General features: G+C 41.7%; 1 protein-coding gene across 40 annotated transcripts in view; it reads left to right on the top strand.

The window, feature by feature from the left end:
- Positions 1 to 23,462, top strand: part of LOC106608606 (receptor-type tyrosine-protein phosphatase delta) — a 656,301-nt gene that overhangs the window by 348,396 nt on the left and 284,443 nt on the right. For 39 of the 40 annotated variants that reach the window (XM_045721640.1, XM_045721669.1, XM_045721665.1 and 36 more), the window contains one exon: positions 20,440 to 20,477. The exons of the other annotated variant lie outside the window; for it this stretch is intronic. The gene's annotated coding sequence lies outside the window, so the exon portion shown is untranslated. The remainder of the gene's footprint in view (positions 1 to 20,439; positions 20,478 to 23,462) is intronic. 40 annotated transcript variants of the gene reach the window in all.

Raw genomic sequence — 23,462 nt, 5'->3', positions numbered from 1 at the left:
TGAAGGTACCACGTTCATCTGTACAAACAATAGTACGCAAGTATAAACACCATGGGAACATGCAGCCGTCATACCGCTCAGGAAGGAGACGTTCTGACGTTGTGTCTCCTAGAGATTAATGTATTTTGGTGCAAAAAGTGCAAATCAATCCCAGAACAACAGCAAAGGACCTTGTGAAGATGCTGGAGGAAACAGATACAAAAGTATCTATATCCACAGTAAAACAAGTCCTCTATCGACATAATCTGAAAGGCAGCTCAGCAAGGAAAAAGCCACTGCTCCAAAACCGCCATAAAAAAGCCAGACTATGGTTTGCAACTGCACATGGGGACAAAGATTGTACTTTTTGGAGAAATGTCCTCTGGTCTGATGAAACAACAATATAACTGTTTGGCCATAATGACCATCATTATGTTTGGAGGAAAAAGGGGTATGCTTGCAAGCCGAAGAACACCATCCCAACCGTGAAGCATGGGGGTGGCAGCATCATGTTGTGGGGGTGCTTTGCTGCAGGAGGGACTAGTGCACTTCACAAAATAGATGGCATCATGAGGGAGGAAAATGATGTGGATATATTGAAGCAACATCTCACGACATCAGTCAGGAAGTTAGAGCTTGGTCGCAAATAGGTCTTCCAAATGGACAATGACCCCAAGCATACATCCAAAGTTGTGGCAAAATGGCTTAAGGACAACAAAGTCAAGGTATTGGAGTGGCCATCACAAAGCCCTGACCTCAATCCCATAGAAAATTTGTGGGCATAACTGAAAAGGCGTGTGCAAGCAAGGAGGCCTACAAACCTGACTCAGTTACACCAACTCTGCCAGGAGGAATGGACCGAAATTCACCCAACTTATTGTGGGAAGCTTGTGGAAGGCTACCCAAAACGTTTGACCCAAGTTAAACAATTTAAAGGCAATGCTACCAAATACTAATTGAGTGTATGTAAACTTCTGACCCACTGGGAATGTGATGAAAGAAATAAAAGCTGAAATAAATCATTCTCTCTACTATTATTCTGACATTTCACATTCTTAAAATAAAGTGGTGATCCTAACTGACCTAAAACAGGGAATTTTTACTTGGATTATATGTCAGGAATTGTGAAAAACTGAGTTTAAATGTATTTGGCTAAGGTGTATGTAAACTTCAGACTTCAACTGTATATATATATATTACATTTACATTTACGTCATTTAGCAGACGCTCTTATCCAGAGCGACTTACAAATTGGTGCATTCACCTTATGATATCCAGTGGAACAACCACTTTACAATAGTACATCTATATATTTTTTGGGGAGGGAGGGTAGGGGGTGGAGGGTTAGAAGGATTACTCAATCCTATCCCAGGTATTCCTTAAAGAGGTGGGGTTTCAGGTGTGTCCGGAAAGTGGTTTTTGACTCCGCTGTCCTGGCAGAGTCTATATATATATATTTATTTATTTATTTCAGCTCATCTTAATAGACCTACTACTGTACATTTCATTTTATTTTCCAAATGATAGACTGTCTATCCACACCACGTGTCTATTTTCTAACACATGCTCACTCTAATGTAGACCTGGATTGTTATTTCTTGATTTGTTGTTTAGATTTTTTTGATTAGTTGTTTATTCGTATTGTATTTGGGAGACATTTTAATGCATTGTTGGAGCTAGTAACACAAGCATTTCGCTGCACCTGCCATAACACTTGCAAATCTGTGTATGCGACCATCGAAGTTCGATTTGATTTGATTGATTGATTGATTCGAGCATTTCCCCCTGTGTCTGTGTGGCCAAATAAGCTTTTTGCTGAGCGAATTGTCCTGTGAGTTCCAGTCACACTGCTGATATTTAGGTGCATTAGTGGTCTCCTTATCTGGTAAATGAGATTTGAAAGTCAACTTCCATTGTAGCTTCGCTATCTGATTCGTATTCCATAAACAAGACCAGCACCTCTACTGTGGTTAAAACTCATCCTGTGCCATTTTGTCCTCAAAACACAATCCATGCCAATAGTAATCTTAGTAGACAGTAGACTAACATCAATATGGGACCCAGAAAACAACACAATGGGAATGATGAGTGCCTTTGTATTGCCTGTCACACTGAATTTATGTAGCCCACTTTTCTTATATCCACTGCTCGCCATTGTTGTTCTATGTAACATGCAATTGGTGTGTGCTTTCAGAAAATACAGTACCGGACCCGTATAACAACATTATATTCCTGTAACATTTGCTTCCTTTTGTATGGGATTTGTGTTGGTCTGCCTGATAGTCTAAAAGCTCATGACAAACATAGTACAATACACTGTATGATTTTGTCAGATCTGACAATGAGGAACTCCTGAGGGAATCTGTCATTTGCCCTGATATTGACACATTTGTCTCAAACCACTAGCGTTTTCCCCAGCCATCCAGAAAAGATAAAGCTTTGTCACATCTTTGTGGGCTAGGCCAGGGTTTCCCAATCTGAGTACAAACTGTACATTTGTTACTTTATTTTCAGGAGAATAAAAAGTTCTGTCTGTTCCATAATTCTGGAGTTTCCTATTGAGGTTGAAATAGTTTTGTTTGACTGGGCACATTTGCATGTTCAACTCAATCTGGCCCAGTGAAGAATGAGGGCTGTATCTCCTGTAATGTGCAGCAGTGACAATTTGCAGCAGTACTCACTGAACCTTAGGTCCTCCACTGATCTCAGTATGAACCTATTCCACCACAGCACACACACACACACACACACACACACACACACACACACACACACACACACACACACACACACACACACACATTCACCTTGCATGAATAATAATGATTGATAATACTTCAAAATGCAGGTAGCCTAGTGGTTAGGAGCGTTGAGCCAATAACCGAAAGGTCGCTGTTTCAAATCCCTGTGCAGACTAGGTGAAAAATCTTAGACTAGGTGAAAAATCTGCTGATGTGCCCTTGAGCAAGGCACTTAAACCTAATTCCATCAGGGTCGCCATCAATAATGGCTGATTCCTGGCTCTGACCCCACTCTCCGAGGGTGTCTCAGGGGGAGTGGGATATGCAAAAAAATGAATTTGCACTTGCATATGTGTGAAATAGGACAAATGTAAGCACCCACCTAATTATTATTATTATATACATTCTCAGAACTAATTAGAATGTATTTCTATTGAGAGTGCATGTTCCAGAAAATTCCATTCATCTTTGTTTTTTGTCCTGTCTCCTATTTTGTAATTGGCATCGTGCTGGTAGCCTCTTGCCGCTGCTATTTCCATTCTCCCATTTTAACATTCGTGATCAGTACCACAGAGCTTTGAGAAAACAGCCACCAGAGGCTGACCACTACCCCAAAGGACCATGCCCTCGTTTGTCATTCCTGAGCTAGTCTCACAATCCACGCTGGCAAGGTGAAATTTTCTCGGTATTTCCCATATTTACATATTAACAAACGTACAACTCCCCCCATAGCCCAACTGCAGCTTTCTAAATTGTCAAATTGGTGTAAAATGTATGTGATGCAAGGTGAGTAAAGGGCACCTGAAGCTGGAGTGTACCTCTGGATGATCCATGATGATCCATGAACACACAGTATAATTACTGCTCCTAGCTGAATGAGCCATGAGCCAACAGAGACCTTCTGACCTTGGAGAGAGAAAGAGAGAGAGTAAAAAAAGAGGCCGGTGTCGGGCACTGAACTGTTTTGCCTATCGAGGAGTCGACCCAAAACAGCTCTATAAAAAGCATTACGTGCCAGCTGCTTTCACCCACATTCAATGGCAATGTACAGAAATGTACACAAAACTAGCTCAAGGCACAGACATTGCTAATGTTAGAGAACTTGTAAGTGGATACATGAGGAGACCATAACCCTAGTAAAATGATCAGCAGGGTTGTAGAACTTACAAAAGGGTTAGAGGTTGTGTCCATACTGGTAATTTTGTCTTAATTTATGACATAACTAGTGGATGTTTAATTCAATATAGCTCAATAAAGTAATAAAACAAACTGTAAACACTTTCTCCCAAACAATGTAGAAATCAATAATTTTCTATGGCAAAGCAACTCGCACCAACTGTTCAATTAGTCATGTAACGCAACGCAAGCAGACTGTCTGTTTGCATATTCTTTAGCTAAGCTTGGACATGTAGTATTGTCCAAACCTATTAGACACACCCGGGGAGAATCTGCTGGCGAGGCCCCGTGCCACAGAAAGATATTGATGAATAAGTACATGCCGCCTTTCACGGTACAGATGTTGCCCTGGATTTACCTCACTGATTTCCCCACCCTAACCTAGCAGCATCTGTTGTTTTGCTCTGTTCTCAGATAGATGGGAAATACAATGAAAACCAGGGTTCCGGTAACTTTCTGAAAATTCCCAGGTTCGGAAGGAAATAAGCAGAAAGTCTCGTATCGTTCAACAAGGATTTATGGAAAAACCTGGGCAGAGACCAGATAGTGGTGACTGTTTGAAGTCTGATGGCCTGGAGAAAGAAGCTGTTTTTCAGTCTCTCGGTCCCGACTTTGATGTACCTGTACTGTCTCTACCTTCTAAATGGTAGCGGGGTGAACAGGCCGTGGCTCGAGTGGCTGAGGTCCTTGATGATTTAATTGGCCTTCTTGTGAAACCGGGTGCTGTAGATGTCCTTGAGGTCAGGCAGTGTGCCCCCGGTGATGCGTTGGACTGACCACACCACTGTTTGGAGAGCCCTGTGGTTGTGGATGGTGCAGTTGTCTACCAGGCGGTGATACAGCCCGACAGGATGCTCTCAATGGTGCATCTGTATAAGTTTGTCAGGGTCTTAGGGGCCAAGCCAAATTATTTTCGGCCTACTGAGGTTAAAGCGACGCTGTGCCTTCTTCCTCCACACTCCAAGGGAATCCCTCACATAATGAAACCTTACGGAGAGCATATTTAGAAGCAGTCAATTGAAACTCTATTCTGAGTGACCCCATCCTTGGAATAGCTGAACGAGAGTCTCCATTACCGTTCCAAGTGTGACATTGGGGTTGTTTCCGTATCCCCTCCTTCCCCCGAGATCGGAGATTTCAGATTTTACATAAATTGGATGAATGACTCCACCAGATTATAGACTCTGCCATATTAGCTTCAATCAGTGAAGTGAGTCCAAGTAGGGAAGAGTCAGACAGAGTTATTACCTGTGGCACCAACGCTATTCCTAATTGATTTTACAAGCCAGCTTAGGCTCTAATTGCTGATTTGCTTTGGGATATTTGTGATTCAAAGGGCTTAAATACGTTTTGTGGAACACTGGTTGGAGATTCCTGTACATGGTAGAACAAATAAGACTGGAGTTGAATAAGCACCAGCCAGTTGTTGTATTGAACATTTAGAATGACTCTTAAACTTAGATGCACTCGGACTTGCATAAAGTACAAACACATGGACCTGTACACACTGATATGCTGACAATATAAAGACTATGAGCCATTCAAGAATCAGCTAAATGTTTATGTACAGTTTGTCCTGAAATAACAATATATTTGAAACAAGTCATTAGACCAAATTTTGCCCAATTTATAACTTGGCATGATGATACTTGAAATTCTGTCAAGGCCCATAATAATCTATCAGACTGATAACATACCATAGATCTAGCTCTCTCATGAGGAGAAAATTAACAATTGCATTTCCTTTCCAACCAACACCATACTGACCAAACTTTGATATAACTTTGAAAGTACAGTTCTTGTACTATTAATTCCACAGTGAAAGTTGTGTAGCACTCTTAGGAGTATGTGCAGACGGTATGGGCAGACAGCACTATTTATACTGAACAAAAATATAAACGCAACATGCAACAATTTCAAATAGTTTTCTGAGATACAGTTCATATAAGGAAATCAGTCTATTGAAATAAAAGAATTAGGCCCTAATCTATGGATTTCACATGACTGGGCAGGGGCGCAGCCAAGGGTGTTCCTGGGAGGGCATAGGCCCACCCACCGGGGAGCCAGGCCCAGCCAATCAGAATGAATTTATCACCACAAAAGGGCTTTATTAAAGATAGAAATAGTCCTCAGAAAACATTTCCAGCATGTAGTTTGGAAGCTATAATAAGAATGGGTCTCTTGGCATCCTCCTCCAAGCAGCCCGACCACGAAGACGGTCTGAGGTAAAAGATAAATGTAACTCCAGAGCATACTATATTTTTATTTTATTTTTTATTTTTATTCCCAGCCCCGTCCCCGCAGGAAGCTTTTTGCCTTTTGGTAGGCCGTCATTGTAAATAAGAATTTGTTCTTAACCGACTTGCCTAGTTAAATAAAGGTTAAATAAAAAATAAAAATAAATACTGAAGCGAAACAAATAAACATAATACATAGAGATGTGTTGTCCGGGCCAAATGAATATGTGTATTATTCTATTTACAATACGTCGACTGCAATAAGGTCGAAATGCAGCATGGCCTGAGGTGAAGTGATTCCTTCCTGGTTTGAAAGGAGAGGAGATTTGGCTTGTTAGTTCTGATTTGTTGCCACGTTACACCACTTGCTTATTTCCATGCTGCATTTTTATTAGCTTTTGTTTCTTATGCAGTCATTTTTATGCAGGAGGAAGACTGAAATTCAAAATGGCTAAAACTCTGAATGGAAGGAGGCATAGAGGTAATTTGCCAGCTAATGAAATGTCCACAATGGACACGTTATTTTGGTTTATGCTGCATGTGTAACTTTGAAATTACTTTAATTGAAAAATGTATAACCTCTTGACTGCATGGTGTTTCGAATATAGTTCTGATGCAACCATATTTCACTATTTGTGTAATAAAAACATCACAAGACGGTGTCAAAATAACCTAGTTTTATTACAAAGACATCTCAGCTAGTTTAATACGCATACACTATGATCTAAACAGACCGTACATTGTTTTGTTTTTTATGTGTGAAATGTAGTGGATGGTGTCTTTCTACCACAATCCCAACATCTAATACTCTCATGTGTTTTCATTGTTTTGGCCTTTCGTGGGAATGGCTGATGGCAGGAATCAGACAGCATATATGCAGTTTCATAAGCTTAGCCAGGCAGAAAATAGACTGGTGGAGGGAGATGGGTTGGGGCTGATGGGGTGGTGTGGGGAGGTACTGTGGAAATAATGTGTCACTCACAAGGCAGAGAGACTGTTGCCAGACTGCAGCCGAGCCCTGACCCAGAACTGCAGTCATGATAAGCTTTAGCGTTTTCTACCTTCCACCATAATCAATAGCCGCTCTGGACCCACTGATCGTTTGAGGTAAGGTAACCAGAAAAAAAGGTGATGAACCGACCAGGGAATGGAATTTCTCCTGCATTCCGAAGCCTTTCGGGAGCCCACTTCGGGCCCTTTTCTATGTCCAAATGTTGATGTAAGTATTCCGAGTGGTTTCAGGCAGACTACAGTAAATATGTGGCCTTGAATGGGCTAAAAAGTCATTATTAAAACATGGCTGGGGAAGCCGCTCTGAGCTAATGATGCTTTGCTATTACAGTGGGGCAGAGGAAGGTCATTCCATCCATTTACAGATATGTTTTAGGCAGAGACGCATTACTTGTCTTCTGTTTCCCCTACCGGTAAAAGAGAGTCTGGGGGGGCTCCTCACAGTATTCTCCTGAAAGGAAGTGAAAGGAAGTTCTCAAGCCAATATGACGTGACTATGAGATGTGGCTGTATCTAAGGGGGATTCTCATTTAGCTTAGCCTGCTAGCTAGCTACATTTCGTTAGCTAGCTAGTTAGCTAGCTAGCTAGCAATTGCTGTGAAGTCACTGAAATGATTTGAAATAACGATTGAGGTAGCTATGTAATCTAACTCAACACTTAATTACTAGAAAGTAATTTAAATAACAATAAATAAATGTTAACTTACTTGTTTGTGGGAATTTGATTTATGAACTCATCAAATATGTGCTTACTGCCCTACCGAAACACTGCTAACCAAACAACATTGAATTTTAGGGCAACTACACTAGATTTTTTCCCAGAACACAAAAGTCATCCCCTGATGTGGTTTAAGTATTGTTGTGGACACAGAAAATCAAATTTTGTCTAATCTAATCTAATCAAATTTTTGAAAAACTGGTGGAACCAGGAAAAAAGTGAGAGAAATCGAAAACCTGGAAAAACAAAGCGATGAAAATGGAATTTGGTGAGAAAAAAAAAGAATTAGGCAAAAAATGTATAAAGCCCGACCAACGTTTTTTGCTGTGCATGACTGCACTTTAGACTGCGTGTCATCCTGCAGCACAGCATTTTGGGGAAAGTTGAGGTCACGTCCAATATTGGCTATGCACTCGGGGGAAAGAGGTTGGGCCATCTTAGAAATGTTTTAAAGTAATATAATATAATATATACAATTTAGCAGATGCTTTTATTCAAAGTGACTTACAGTCACGCGTGCATAAATGTGTATGTATGGGTGGTCCCAGCAATCGAACGCACTATCCTGGCATTGCAATGCTCTACTAAGATGCATGACAAGGTTATAAATGCTTTGTGAAGACTCAATTTAATATGATTCATAAAACCTTTATTAAGTGGTGCTTATGCCACCTTTTATAAAGCACATGTTTTTGTCATATTTGACATTGTGGGTTATGTCACACGGTTATGCTACATTTATGAACCCTTTATTGTCACAAACTTCGTCGTCTGAAGAGGAGAAATCATCGGACCAATATGCAGCGGTTACATTGCTCATCAGCTTTTTATTAGAAGGAAAAAACAAAACACTAAACAAACGACGAAAAACAGTCCCATAAGGTGCTCAGACTATACAAGGAAACAACCACCCACAAACACAAGTGAAAACACACACAAGTAAATATGGCCTCCAATCAGAGATAACAACAAACAGCTGCCTCTGATTGGAGGTCATTGACAAAACTAACCTAGACATAGAAAAACTAGAAAAACCACATAGAAATAGGAAACATAGAACATAAACCAAAAACCCCAAAACACACTAAACAAACACCCACTGCCACGCCCTGACCAAACTACAATAACAAACAACCCCTTTTACTGGTCAGGACGTGACATTTATAGAGCATGACATACGGTTATAGATCATTTGTGGCACATTTATGTAGTGTTTATGAAGGCTTTATCAAGCAGTTATAAGCTGCTCGTAATTTGAAACAGGACCAAAGCATTTATGAAATGCTTATGTATTGCTTATGAATGTGGAATTTATGAGTTAAAAATGTTTTATGAAGTCTTTATGAGGAACTTATTTCCAAAATGCTACGTAGACCAATTTTTCACATTTGTGTTTTTTCATCAGAAATTAATGCTTATGGGTGCCTTTGTGTCTTAAGAAAAGTAGTGTTCAAAGATGTTTTGTTAATAGATTTTAGATATGTATTTAAATGGGTTTTGTTATGTAATTTATGTGAGTGATACAACCATCCCAGCTCTGGAGATTTTTGCTGTGAAGAGACAGAATCGTAAGATCATTTGTTTTGGTACTGTCCATACGTAGCTTTTTTTTGGTTGCAGGTTCAGGAATGGCTGAAGAATTGCAACATTTACCGAGAGTTAACTCTGCAAATAAACATGCTGAAAAGTCATAGATCAATAATATAATAATACTCTTAGCAAAAATGTTTCTCATTAATTTATAATCTTTAGAAATTATGGGAATAGAAAGGTTCAGAACTTTTGTGAAACATCACAGCACAGTTGAAAAATATATGATAAATAGAAATAAAAAGTGGATGGTGTTCAGAAATAGATGGGAGGGGTTGACGGAAGCTGAAGGTTGGGACTAAAACAACAAAGAAAACAAGATAACTAAGTGTTGTTGTCCATTAGTTTGCTCCAATTAGGGGATGGGTGGTAGAGTTAAGGGAAAATAATAAAGGAAAATATATTTAAAAATGTAAAAATAATATACACTACGGTTGAAAATGGGTCACTTAGAATGTCCTTGTTTTTGAAAGAAAATTTTAAAAAATTGTCCATTAAAATAACATCAAATTGATCCGAAATACAGTGTAGACATTGTTAATGTTATAAATGACTATTGTAGCTGGAAACTGCAGATTTTTAATGGAATATCTACATAGGAGTACAGAGGCCCATTATCAGCAACCATCACTCCTGTGTTCCAATGGCACGTTGTGTTAGCTAATCCAAGTTTATCATTTTAAAAGGCTAATTGATCATTAGAAAACCCTTTTGCAATTATGTTAGCACAGCTGAAAACTGTTCTGATTAAAGAAGCAATAAAACTGGCCTTTAGACTGGTTGAATATCTGGAGCATTAGCATTTGTGGGTTCGATTACTGGCTCAAAATGGCCAGAAACAAAAAACTTCCCTTCTGAAACTCGTCAGTCTATTCTTGTTCTGAGAAATGAAGGCTATTCCATGTGAGAAATTGTCAACAAACTGAAGATCTCATACAACACTGTGTACTACTCCCTTCACAGAACAGCGCAAACTGTCTCGAACCAGAGGAGTGGGAGGCCCCGGTGCTCAACTGAGCAAGAGGACAAGTACATTAGAGTGTCTAGTTTGAGAAACAGACGCCTCACAAGTCCTCAACTGGCAGCTTCATTAAATAGTACCCGCAAACACCAGTCTCAAGGTCAACAGTGAAGAGGCGACTCCAGAATGCTGGCCTTCTTGGCAGAGTTCCTCTGTCCAGTGTCTGTGTTCTTTTGCCCATCTTTATCTTTTATTTTTATTGGCCAGTCTGAGATATGGCTTCTTCATTGCAACTCTGCATAGAAGCCCAGAACCCCGAAGTCGCCTCTTCACTGTTGATGTTGAGACTGGTGTTTGAGGGTACTATTTAATGAAGCTGCCAGTTAACAATGGCTACACAGTATTTCTGATCAATTTGATGTTATTTTAATAGACAAAACATTTGCTTTTCTTTCTAAAACAAGGACATTTCTAAGTGACCCCAAACTTTTGAACGGTAGTGTGTATATATATATATATATATATATATATATATATATATATATATACACTGCTCAAAAAAATAAAGGGAACGCTTAAACAACACATCCTAGATCTGAATGAAAGAAATAATCTTATTAAATACTTTTTTCTTTACATAGTTGAATGTGCTGACAACAAAATCACACAAAAATAATCAATGGAAATCCAATTTATCAACCCATGGAGGTCTGGATTTGGAGTCACACTCAAAATTAAAGTGGAAAACCACACTACAGGCTGATCCAACTTTGATGTAATGTCCTTAAAACAAGTCAAAATGAGGCTCAGTAGTGTGTGTGGCCTCCACGTGCCTGTATGACCTCCCTACAACGCCTGGGCATGCTCCTGATGAGGTGGCGGATGGTCTCCTGAGGGATCTCCTTCCAGACCTGGACTAAAGCATCCGCCAACTCCTGGACAGTCTGTGGTGCAACGTGGCGTTGGTGGATGGAGCGAGACATGATGTCTCAGATGTGCTCAATTGGATTCAGGTCTGGGGAATGGGCGGGCCAGTCCATAGCATCAATGCCTTCCTCTTGCAGGAACTGCTGACACACTCCAGCCACATGAGGTCTAGAATTGTCTTGCATTAGGAGGAACCCAGGGCCAACCGCACCAGCATATGGTCTCACAAGGGGTCTGAGGATCTCATCTCGGTACCTAATGGCAGTCAGGCTACCTCTGGCGAGCACATGGAGGGCTGTGCGGCCCCCCCAAAGAAATGCCACCCCACACCATGACTGACCCACCGCCAAACCGGTCATGCTGGAGGATGTTGCAGGCAGCAGAACATTCTCCACGGCGTCTCCAGACTCTGTCACGTCTGTCACGTGCTCAGTGTGAACCTGCTTTCATCTGTGAAGAGCACAGGGCGCCAGTGGCGAATTTGCCAATCTTGGTGTTCTCTGGCAAATGCCAAATGTCCTGCACGGTGTTGGGCTGTAAGCACAACCCCCACCTGTGGACGTCGGGCCCTCATACCACCCTCATGGAGTCTGTTTCTGACAGTTTGATCAGGCACATGCACATTTGTGGCCTGCTGGAGGTCATTTTGCAGGGCTCTGGCAGTGCTCCTCCTGCTCCTCCTTGCACAAAGGCGGAGGTAGCGGTCCTGCTGCTGGGTTGTTGCCCTCCTACGGCCTCCTCCACATCTCCTGATGTACTGGCCTGTCTCCTGGTTGCGCCTCCATGTTCTGGACCCTACGCTGACAGACACAGCAAACCTTCTTGCCACAGCTCGCATTGATGTGCCATCCTGGATGAGCTGCACTACCTGAGCCACTTGTGTGGGTTGTAGACTCCGTCTCATGCTACCACTAGAGTGAAAGCACCGCCAGCATTCAAAAGTGACCAAAACATCAGCCAGGAAGCATAGGAACTGAGAAGTGGTCTGTGGTCCCCACCTGCAGAACCACTCCTTTATTGGGGGTGTCTTGCTAATTGCCTATCATTTCCACCTGTTGTCTATTCCATTTGCACAACAGCATGTGAAATGTATTGTCAATCAGTGTTGCTTCCTGAGTGGACAGTTTGATTTCACAGAAGTGTGATTGACTTGGAGTTACATTGTGTTGTTTAAGTGTTCCCTTTATTTTTTGAGCAGTGTATATATATATATATATATATTATAGTATGTATGTATGTATAAATGTATAAAACTAATATATGGGGGATTGGAAATTATGCAAAAAATTGCATTGATAGAAGCCACAATCTATTTGCAATATTAAAGCTGATCCACCCCCTAAAAAAAGGGTTTTGACAAAAAATGCTGTATATCCATTGTTTTTCTGGAATGGAATGTTCGCTGTGTATTTTACAGACAGTTCTCACATTACTGTATTAAATCAAATCAAATTGTATTAGTCACATGCGCTGAATACAACAGCTGTAGACCTTACAGTGAAATGCTTACTTATGAGCCCCTAACAAACAATGCAGTTTAAAAAAAATGTACAAAATACGAATAAGAATTTGAAATAAAAGTAGCAAGTAATTAAAGAGCAGCAGTAAAATAACAATAGCAAGACTATGTACAGGGGGGTACCGGTACAGAGTCAATGTGCGGGGGCACCGGTTAGTCAAGGTAATTGAGGTAATATGTACATCTAGGTTATAAAAGTGACTATGCATAGATGATAACAACAGAGAGTAGCAGCGGTGTAAAATATGGGGGGGGGGGTGCAGTGCAAATAGTCTGCCCCTGTAGCCATTTGATTAGATGTTCAGGAGTCTTATGGCTTGGGGGTAGAAGCTGTTTAGAAGCCTCTTGGACCTAGACTTGGCGCTCCGGTACCACTTGCCTTGCGGTAGCAGAAAGAACAGTCTATGACTAGGGTGACTGGAGTCTTTGACAATTTTTAGGGCCTTCCTCTGACACCGCCTGGTATAGAGGTCCTGGATGGCAGGAAGCTTTGCCCCAATGATGTACTGGGCCGTACGCACTACCCTCTGTAGTGCCTTGCGGTCGGAGGCCGAGCAGTTGCCATACCAGGCAGTGATGCAACCAGTCAAGATGCTCTCGATGGTGCAGCTGTAGAACTTTTTTGAGGATCTGAGGACCCATGCCAAATCTTTTCAGTCTCCTGAGGGGGAATAGGTTTTGTCATGCCCTCTTCACGACTGTCTTGGTGTGCTTGGACCATGTTAGTTTGTTGGTGATGTGGACACCAAGGAACTTGAAGCTCTCAACCTGCTCCACTACAGCCCCGTCAATGAGAAGTTAGTTCTGTAATAAACATGTAATTATTAGTCAGGTTTGACTGTGTAAAACCTGCAGTGCTACTTTTTTCTCTAAGAGTGAGGAGTACAATATGTAGCATTTTACAACAGGTGGGGAAGGCTCTATCAACAGTAGCTGTGATTCTACTCTAGACAAATTACTTCAAAACCATTAACTGCCTGAGCAGGGATCCGTCCCCAATGCCAGAACCCTCCAGGCAATGTTCATCACTGGAGCTTGAATCCCCATCATGTTCATAGACCCAACCGTTCCTCTTCCAGTCTATGCAAAATAAGCATTTTCCCAGGTGTGAAGCCGTGCCATCAAGCCAACTGGATCCTCTGTCTGTATGGTCCCATGTGGCTATCAACAAATCCGATCCAAGACCTGTACCAGTGGGTGACAACACTATGGGGGTAAAAGCATCTGCGGATAGCAGGAGGGAACACAACACAATGGTTGTGACAGGTCCAGGAACAGCAGCTGAAGGCAGCTTGGTTTCTTTATCCTGTGCCAGTGCATGGACTGTAGAGCAATTTGGTAAACTGACAATCAATGATACTAAATGGATTCCATGGGGAGAAACATTCCTCCTATTGTCAGTGTTCTGACATCATTTACTATGACCATAATAAACTATTGAGTCAGATTTGTACAAAATGCTAAGGAGACCAACCTTTATTTGAATAAGGGAAAATATTTTTAAATATGAACGATCCTGTCATATATAATGACACCTCTGTCACAACATGATTCAGCCTGACACAGACATCATGTAAAGTATAGGGTTGCAGATACTTAGACTAGAGACTGTGACATCATGTAAAGTATAGGGTTGTAGATACTGAGACTAGAGACTGTGACATCATGTAAAGTATAGGGTTGTAGATACTGAGACTAGAGACTGTGACATCATGTAAAGTATAGGGTTGTAGATACTGAGACTAGAGACTGTGACATCATGTAAAGTATAGGGTTGTAGATACTGAGACTAGAGACTGTGACATCATGTAAAGTATAGGGTTGTAGATACTGAGACTAGAGACTGTGACATCATGTAAAGTATAGGGTTGTAGATACTGAGACTAGAGACTGTGGCATCATGTAATGTATAGGGTTGTAGATACTGAGACTAGAGACTGTGACATCATGTAAAGTATAGGGTTGTAGATACTGAGACTAGAGACTGTTATAGCTCTCAAAGACTAGCTTAGTCTATCAAACCCCATTAACAGACATACAGGGAAATACCCCACTGACTTCACCTGTCAATGCACTCAAACTACCAAACGATAGTCTAGAGTAAAGTATCCCCATTTGTTAAAATGCTACAACAGTAACACCAGCACTGTTTTCACATCCATGTCCTGGTTTGCTATTCAAGACAGGTGGAAAATGTCCACAGACGTTTTATTCTTTCGAAAACAATACAACATGTGGACGGGGCACCGGAGACAACATGGTCTGTACTGAAAAACGGTGCTGGTGGCCAGTTGTTGCATTTCACAATGCAGCAGCCCTGTCAGCCACCAATCTGTTTTGTTTGCGTTCAATGAAAGAAAATACCAGTTGGAGAGATTTAATCTCTCATTCGCAGCCACGCTGCGTCGTGGATATTTTCGACAAAGACATATGGAACGGCAAACTGCACAGCAGCAGGCAGCTCAACCTGGAACTCAGAAACACACACAAACACACACACACTGGCAAAGCAGGCAAAATCAGCATGAGGCAAATGGCAAACCCCAGAAGAGGAAGTGAACAAGAGATATCTTTTGTCAGAGTGCACTAAAAGAGCAGCAAGCATTTCCCTTGTTTTGAAAACATTTGGATGACATCGGTTGCAAATATACCTGTACCCATTTCAGAATTTTGTCTTCACTTCTGGCATGAGCGGATTTTATCCTCTCTCCCCCAAAAAAATTTAGTTGCTTGGACATTTTTCATAGTGTATCACTAGTTAAAAAATAAAATGTATTCTCTTTGACTAAGTCTGTTTGGGGGGAAATAGTATTTCACCTTCAGTCCATTTGCAACAGGGGGGAAACCAACATGCCTTTCAAAGTTTGTTTGACTTGAGCAGATTCCCTGTCTGGCTCTCTGGCAGCTGGACTGATGGCCAGCCCGGTGGAATGGCAGCTGTTGGAGGCTTTTTAAATTGCACCCGGGTTGATTGGTGGTTGTCAGGAGGGCGCGGCCAGAGAATTCTTCTTCTTCTTCTTCTTAGAGAGAGAGAGAGAGAGAGAGAGAGAGAGAGAGAGAGAGAGAGAGAGAAGAATAGGGGTAAAGGGGAGGAGGTGGAGGGATGGCGTGATCGCCCACCAAAGGAAACTGACCCTGAGCCCAAGGTCCGTGGTTTTACAGATCCTCGAAATCAGGAATTAGTTTAGGCTTCACTGGTTTCAATCTCTGTCTCTCTCTGTTTCTCTCATTCTGCCTTTGGTGATGCTGTTGTGCAGCAGATGGGATTTTTAAGGAGGTCGTTACATGTGCAACTTTCATTATATGTAGATATTAAAGACATAAACTAGGATCTGCCGTAAAGCTGCAGCTGGATGGGTATTGTGTTTATTTAACACATTAGTCCAACCTGGTGTTGTGGTTCTGTTTAACGTGTTGCTCCCAATCTGACTTTAATAGATCCTGTATGGTTCTTTTTCAGTTTTACACAGTGTTGGTGTGAGTTCTATAGTCAATATCGTAGAATGTTCAGGATTGCTTGTGGGTTTTAGGTGGCGATGTGTTTGTAAATCCTCTGTCTTACTGTACCCCTTTCAGATTGATACTCTTAAGGAAATTGCTGTAGGCCAGTGTTGAATCTCAGAGACAGAGATGGTGTAAATACCATTTGACTATAATTTCAACCATGATCTGTCTGGAATTAAAATAGCATTGCACTGCATTTCTGACACTGCTGAATTAAACAGTGTGCCACACATCATCAAATTAAGTCAGTCAACCATGTATTCATAAATAAAATGTGTTATTTTATTTGAACGGATATTGTAGCACATTCAGTCGACTTGTTGGTGTAGTATGATCCTGGAGGGTTTTTACTCAATGATATTCAGTAATGGCATTGCATATGGTGAATACTGAAAACCGTTCTATAGCAGAAAGGAAACCTTTGTGACTGTGGATGAGAGTAATTTCAGACTGGCACAGGTCTATTTCAGGGGAAGATACCTCTCTCACAGTGGCCAGTTTCATTTTCGTGGGGCTCCTGAAATTCAAGATGGTGCGCTGCCGTGCACACTCTCATAACATATCAGCACACAGGAAACAGATGGATTTCAACCCAATTTGTGTCTCAAAGCGGGCACCCTGCAGGGTCCTGATAGTGCCTCGGAGGCCCCATTCATGCAGAATTATTGGTTATAAATCATGGAGGGAGTCAGAATCTGACAGTTAGCCCCCTCGCTGCCTGCTGATCACTACAATTAATCTGGAGCGACATTCCTTCTCGTCATGCCGCCACCAGTCCCAGAGATAGGGCCAGTTTTAGAGGAATTTATCAAACCTGTTGATTCAGTCTATTCCTTTCACACCCCACCCCTCCCCTATCGTATCACCTCCATGTTTCTGCAATCCAATTGGGGCTACTGTATGTACACAGTGCCTCCTCTGGCAAATGCTTACTGACCTTTCACAGACGGCAGCTAGTCATCAATCAAATTAGAGAGCATCTATTATCATCAGTAGGGGAGAGCAGATGGTTGGGTTGTTTTGAAATGGGCCTTTCTACCATTTTCAAGCAAACAGTAGCATTGCAGCTTGACTGATTTCCAAGAAGCAATTTGTATGAATGTATGCATATGTATCAATAATGAAGCGTAGTTTTCAATCACTCACTGAAACATTGCCTATAGAAGGGATCAAATGAAATTGTATTGGTCACATACACATATTTAGCAGATGTTATTGCAGGTATAGTGAAATGCTTGTTGATCATCATCTAGATTCAGCTGTGGGACGATTTCTTTTTGAGTGGATGGGCCAGAACATAATTATATGAAGATATTTCACTAAAACATAATCATTTCAAACCTTGCTTACATTTGGATACGATCACAAGTCTCGCTATTATGCATGAGAATATTTGGGAACAGATTTCCGAAATTAAAATCACTTGGAGCTGATTTGCTGTCTTTTATGTCCAACAATAAAATTAAATAAAAATTAATAATTTGTTCAGAAAACTTGGGGGGGGCAAAATAAAACCACCCACGGGGCCAAATTTGGGGGACCCTGGCCTATATGTATATTTTGTAGGACCAAACTATTCCTTTGCGGATGTAATTTGGTGTTTGTCCTGGTGTTTGTTGTGACATCTTCTGGAATGTTTCACTGACTAGGGGGACTATTGTGCCTGTGCTGTAACCGGTCCAAAAAAGTACAGCAGAAGGCATTTCCATTGCCTCATTTGTAAAAGGGATACCCCTATTTGCCTGCTGGACAAATGTGTCAGTATCAACCATTTTTTGCCCATGTAAAAAACCAAGCCCCAATTCCTTCAAACATTTCACCAGTTCAGCTGATATGAATATGGCAGTATTGTTACAGTCCCTTCAGAAAGTATTCACACCCCTTGTTGCAACCTGAAGTTAAATTGATTAAATAGATAATTTTGGGTTAACTGGCCTACACACATAATGTCGACTTGGAATTGTTTTTAGAATTTTTACAAATTAATAAAAAAGGAAAAGCTGAAATGTCTTGAGTCAATAAGTATTCAACCTCTTTGTTGTAGCAAGCCTAAATAAGTTCAGGAGTAAACATTTGCTTAACAAGTCACATAATACATTGCATGGACTCATTCTGTATTTTAACAATAGTGGTTAACATGATATTTGAATAACTACAGTACCCCATCTCTATACCCCACACATCTGTAAGGTCCCTCAGTCGAGCATTGAATTTCAAACACAGATTCAACCACAAAGACCAGGGAGGGTTTCCAATGCCTCACAAAGAAGGGTACCTATTGGTAGATGGGTAAAAAAGTTATTAATTACACTTTGGATGGTGTATCAATACACCCAGTCACTACAAGATACAGGGGCAAATTGTTTGGGGCAAATCAAATAAAACACATTACTGAGTACCACTTTCCATATTTTCAAACATAGTGGTGGCTGCATCATGTTATGGGAATTCTTGTAATCGTTAAGGACTGGGGAGATTTTCTGGATAGAAAAGAAACGGAATGGAGCCAATCACAGGCAAAATCATAGACGAAAACCTGGTTCAGTGTGCTTTCCACCAGACACTGGGAGATGGATTCACCTTTCAGCAGGACAATGATCTAAAACACAAGGCCAAATCTAGACTGGAGTTGCTTACCAAGAAGACAGTGAATGTTCCTGAGTGACCGAGTTACAGTTTTGACTTAAATCTACTTGAAAATCTATGGCAAGATGTGAAAATGCTTGTCTAGCAATGATCCAGAACCAATTTGGCTGAGCTTGAAGAACTTGGAAAAGATTAATGGGCAAATGCTGAACAATCCAGTGGTGGAAAGCTCTTAGAGACTTACAACACGGGAGTGGCTTCTTGAATGGCCCAGCCAGAGCCCAGACTTGAACCAGATCGAACATCTCTGGAGAGACCTGAAAATAGCTGTGCAGCGACGCTCCCCATCCAACCTGACAGAGCTTAAGAGGATCTGCAGAGAAGAATGGGAGAAACTCTCCAAATACAGGTGTTCCAAGCTTGTAGTGTCATACCCAAGAAGACTCAAGGCTGTAATCACTGCCAAAAATGCTTCAACAAAGTACTGAGTAAAGGGTCTGAATACGTATGTAAATTATCCCCCCCCCCAAAGAAGTTTTTGCTTTGTCATTGTGGGGTTTTGTGTGTAGATTGACGAGGAAAAAAAATATTTGATCCCTTTTAGAATAAGGCTGTAACGTAATAAAATTTGAAAAAATCCAGGGGTATGAATACTTTCCAAATCCACTGTATATCAAATGACCATTTCTCCTTAACGACTGTACAGTATGCATATAAACAAAGCTTAAATTCCAACCGTCACCACTTTGACAGTAGCATTCACATACAACACTTATAGCCTCCATATACTCTGCAATCATACGCTCAGGCCAAAATCAATTACGCTGGCAACAGCACAAAACCTCTACTTTATCTTTCGACTGGCCAGAAAGGGGGAAACTGAGAATACAGATTTCCTGTTTATCGGAAGAAGAACTCATTTTGTTTCTTCGACTGCAAGTGAACCGCGGATTAATGTAGGAGACCTTGAGTGGCACTATATGCACGCAATCAGTAGCAATGCGCCCAAGCCACAATCTCTGACCTTTTGAGTGGCGTCCACATTTTAATTAAGCAGTCGCTAAAATGAAAGCATCTCAGTGCCCCCCACTCCTCTCTGAAACTACCCCACTCTCCCTTTGTAGAATGAACTTTTTTGCCCAGGGAAGTAAATGGGAGACAAACCACATCGGAGCAGTGATTGAATATCGCCGTGGGAAGTTCTTAACAAGGCAGAATTAGGAGGCGTAAATGCAGACACATATGCCTGCCAAATGTAATCTGCTCGTAATAAATGCTTTGCCCTTTATACTGTATGAAGCAACAGACACAAGTATTGGATTCTCACTGTGTTAGTACAACTCACAATGTGTTTGGTTGATTATGATTAAGAAGTCGTGTAAGTTTCCATGTATGCGTTGTGTCATGAGACCAAGTTTCATATTCCCATTTAAACAGTAGAGGTTGATTGATTGATTTGTGATCTAATGTGTATTTCTTTTGCCTTACAGCTCTTGAATCATTGGGACAGTTGCTTGGGTGCTTGAAGGTAGGCTAGTGTGTTTTGTCGTGTTCGTGTTGATGTGATAGTGATCTCATATGCAATTTGCAGATACACATCATGATGGTCCATAAGTCACATTGATTCTGTCAGAAACGTAGACCTTTGGTTGACACTAAGTTCATTATAATGACTCATAGAGACTGACAAAGCTGGCATGTACATTGTCATGTGACAGTGAGTGAGGGTGTGTTTTTGTCAAGTCAAGTGAAATTGTCACATACACATGTTTAGCAGATGTTATTGTGAGTGTAGCGAATTGCTTGTGTTTCTAACTCTAACAGTGCTGTAATATCTAACAAGTAATATCTAATAATTTCACAGCAATACACACACATCTAAAGTAAAGGAATGGAATTAAGAATATATAAATATTTGGGTGAGCAATGTCAGAGCGGCATAGACTAAGGTACAGTAGAATAGGATAGAATACAGTATACATATATACATATGAGATGAGTGATGCAAAATATGTAAAGGTTATTAAAGTGACTAGTGTTCCATTATTAAAGTGGCCAATGATTTGAAGTCTATGTATATAGGGCAGCAGCCTCTAATGTGCTAGTGATGGCCGTTTAACAGTCTGATGGCCTTGAGATAGAAGCTGTTTTTCAGTCTCTCGATCCCAGCTTTGATGCACCTGTACTGACTTCGCCTTCTGGATGATAGCGGGGTGAACAGGCAGTGGCTCGGGTGGTTGTTGTCCTTGAGTATTTTTTTGGCCTTCCTGTGACATCGGGTGCTGTTGGTGTCCTGGAGGGTGGTCCTGGTTGGACACACCGCACCACCCTCTGGAGAGCCCTGCGGTTGCAGGCGGTGCATTTGCCGTACCAGGCAGTGATACAGCCCGACAGGATGCTCTCAATTGTGCAATTGAACTTGACGCTTTCCACCTTCTCCACTGCAGTCCCATCGATGTGGATAGGGGGGTGCTCCCTCTGCTTTTTTCTGAAGTCCTCTATCAGCTTCTTTGTTTCCTTGACGTTGGGTGAGAGGTTATTTTCACACTCCCAGGGCTCTCACATCCTCCTTGTAGGCTGTTTTGTCATTGTTGGTGATCAGGCCTACTGCTGTTGTTTCATCTGCAAACTTGATGATTGAGTTGGAGGTGTGCGTGGCTCGCACTCATGTGTGAACAGGGAGTACATGAGGGGGCTGAGCACTCATCCTTGTGGGGCCCCTGTGTTGAGGATCAGTGAAGTGGAGGTGGGGGCAGCCCGTCAGGAAGTCCAGGACCCAGTTGCACAGGGTGGGGTTCAGACCCAGGGCCTCAAGCTTAATGATGAGCTTAGGGGTACTATGGTGTTGAATGCTATAGTTAATGATCAGCATTCTTACAAAGGTATTCCTCTTGTCCAGATTGGATAGGGTAGTGTGCAGTATGATGGCGATTGCATCATTTGTGGATATATTGGGCCGGTAAGCAAATTGAAGTGGGTCTAGTGTGTCAGGTAAGGTAGAGGTGATATGATCCTTGACTTGTCTCTCAAAGCACTTCATGATGACAGAAGTGAGTGCTATGGGGCAATAGTCATTTAGTTCAGTTACCTTTGCTTTCTTGGATACAGGAACAATGGTCGACATCTTGAAGCATGTGGGAACAGCAGACTGTGATAGGGAGAGATTGAATATGTCTGTAAACACTACAGCCAGGTGGTCTGCGCATCCTCTGAGGATGTGACTAGGGATGCTGTCTGGGCCGGCAGTCTTGCGAGGGTTAACGTGCTTAAGTGTCTTAGTCACGTCGGCCATGGAGAAGGAGAGCCCACAGTCCTTGTTAGCGGGCCATGTCGGTGGCCTTGTGTTGTCCTGAAAGTGGGCAAAGGTGTTTAGCTTGTCCGGAAGCAAAACGTGACGTGGCTGGTTTTCCCTTTGTAGTCGGTGATTGTCTGTGACCCTTATGTCTGAGCCGTTGAATTGTGACTCCACTTTGTCTCTATACTGACGTTTTGCCTGTTTGATTGCCTTACGGAGGGAATAACTACACTGTTTGTATTCGGCCGTATTCCCAGTCACCTTGCCATGGTTAAATGTCATGGTTCGAGCTTTCAGTTTTGTGCGATTGCTGCCATCTGTTCACTTTTTCTGGTTAGGGTAGGTTTTAATAGTCATAGTTGGTACAACATCTCCTATACACTTCTTGATAAACTCAGTCACCGTATTAGTGTATTCGTCAATATTATTCTCGGTGGCTATTCGGAACATATCCCAGTCCGCGTGTTCAAAACAATCTTGAAGTGTGGATTCTGATTGGTCAGACTAGCGTTGAATAGCACGGGTACTTCTTGTTTGAGTTTCTGCCTATAGGAAGGGCAGTGTAAAATGGAGTCGTGATCAGATTTGTTGAAGGGAGGGCAGGGGAGTGTTTTAGCAGCGCCATGTGTTGATGGAACTTCGGTAACGTTTTCCTCAGATTTGCTTTGTTAAAATCCCCAGCTACAATAAATGCGGCCTCAGGATATGTGGTTTCCAGTTTGCATAAAGTCCAGTGAGGTTTCTTTGAGGGTCGTCATGGTATCGGCTTGAGGTGGAATACACACGGCTGTGACTATAACCGAAGAAAATTCTCTTGGGAGGTAATATTGTCGGCATTTGATTGTGAGGTATTCTAGGTCAGGTGAACAAAAGGACTTGACTTGATTGTTATCACAATCACACCATGAGTAGTTAATCATGAAACATACACCCCTGCCCTTCTTCTTCCTGGAGAGATATTTATTCCTGTCTGCGCGATGAACTGAGAACCCAAATGGCTGTACGGACTCTATAACCCAAGAGAGCCATGTTTCCGTGAAACAGAGTATGTTACAGTCCCTGATGTCTCTCTGGAAGGAAATCCTCGCCCTGAGCTCATCAACTTTATTATCCAGAGACTGAACATTGGCAAGTAATATACTCGGAAGCGGTGGGTGGTGTGCGCGCCTCCTGAGTCAGACTAGTAGTCCACCCCGAATACCTCTCTTACGCCGGCGG

Source organism: Salmo salar, chromosome ssa07, assembly GCF_905237065.1.
Source record: "Salmo salar chromosome ssa07, Ssal_v3.1, whole genome shotgun sequence".
In the NCBI taxonomy this organism is placed as follows: domain Eukaryota; kingdom Metazoa; phylum Chordata; class Actinopteri; order Salmoniformes; family Salmonidae; genus Salmo; species Salmo salar.
The sequence above is the reverse complement of the archived record's forward strand: the minus strand, read 5'-3'. Positions and strand labels throughout refer to the sequence as shown.